At 48.5% G+C, this 1,337-nt stretch overlaps 1 protein-coding gene across 1 annotated transcript in view; it reads left to right on the top strand.

Annotated features, from left to right (window-relative positions):
• LOC107553125 (patched domain-containing protein 2-like) overlaps nt 1-1,337 on the top strand; it is a 24,234-nt gene that overhangs the window by 1,119 nt on the left and 21,778 nt on the right. The window lies entirely within an intron of this gene.

Below are 1,337 nucleotides of genomic sequence, written 5' to 3'. Positions count from 1 at the left end.
CCCACTGTATGTGGATTTTAGAAAGTGGGCAAAGCATAACGTGCACACTTACCAGCTATGTGGATTTTAGAAAGTGTGCAAAACATAACGTGCACACTTACCATTTATGTGGATTTGTAGAAAAGTGTGCAAAGCTTAACGTGTGCACTTACCATAGTATTTGGATTTTAGAGTTCTCCAAGCATCTGTTTACAGATACCCGGAAGTACTGGGCCAAACGGGAGAGGCAAGCTCAAATACAACCCTCAGTGATAAGGGGAGCGATGCTTCCAGAGTGTGTCGACAGAGCCACACTAGTTGAGTGGAGCCCAAGTTACCAGGGTCTAACCAACTCAGAGAAAGGGAACGAGGTCAATAACACGTAACCCTTACCAGACAGGATTTCAGAAAAGTGGCTAAGCATAATGTGCACACTTACCACTTATGTGGATTTTTAGAAAGTGGGCAAAGCATAACGTGCACACTTACCAGCTATGTGGATTTTAGAACGTGCGCAAAGCATAACGTGCACACTTACCACTCATGTGGATTTGTAGAAAATGTGCACTTACCATAATATTTGGATTTAGAGTTTTAGAGTCTGATTACAGATACCCGGAAGTACTGGGCCAAACAGGAGAGGCAAGCTCAAATACAACCCTCAAAGGTGAGTGGAGAACTGCCCGAGACAGTATTACACAGGAAGGTTCTCATAATGCCACCTATGCCATGGTTCCCGCATCGGAGCTCTGTCCGGAGAAGCCTCTAGACCGGACCATCAGTAAGGTCGTCACTAGGATTTAACCATAGAACCAACCAAAACATCATAGGTCCAGAAGGAGACTGTTATGCAGGAAGCTTCCACCTGACCTCGGTCAGGTGGAGATATGGTGGTACAGGGGAATTAGGAAGGGGAAGAAAAAAGGGGTAGATGTTACACCCCTTGAGGAAAAGAGTGATACCTAAGGATTACTCTGATCCGGACGAGAGCGCTGACGCCTTGTCTGGATCACATCTCTCAAGTCTTGCCTACCTCCCTTTGACCCACGATACTTCCTACCCCTACCCGCAGGCAGAGGAGGAGCGCGAGTCCCGACACTAGCCTTCTGTGCTCATCTCTGATCCTCAAACCGAGACGGGCCAGGACCCCTGGGTTGTTCGGGCTCAGACCTGGACCTTCGTGGAATGAAGGTTTTGAAGGCCGCTGAGCGCGCCTTCGCCTCCCTGAACTTTTCGACGACCGTCTCAACGGATGTACCAAAAAGTTCAGAGGGCGAAACCGGGGCATCGAGAAGAAAACCCCTTTCTTTCTTCCCGATGTCTGCCAGGTTTACCCACAGCTGCCTCTCCGTTACTAC

Source organism: Sinocyclocheilus grahami, unplaced genomic scaffold, assembly GCF_001515645.1.
Source record: "Sinocyclocheilus grahami isolate Dianchi unplaced genomic scaffold, SAMN03320097.WGS_v1.1 scaffold465.1, whole genome shotgun sequence".
In the NCBI taxonomy this organism is placed as follows: Eukaryota; Metazoa; Chordata; class Actinopteri; order Cypriniformes; family Cyprinidae; genus Sinocyclocheilus; species Sinocyclocheilus grahami.
The sequence above is the reverse complement of the archived record's forward strand: the minus strand, read 5'-3'. Positions and strand labels throughout refer to the sequence as shown.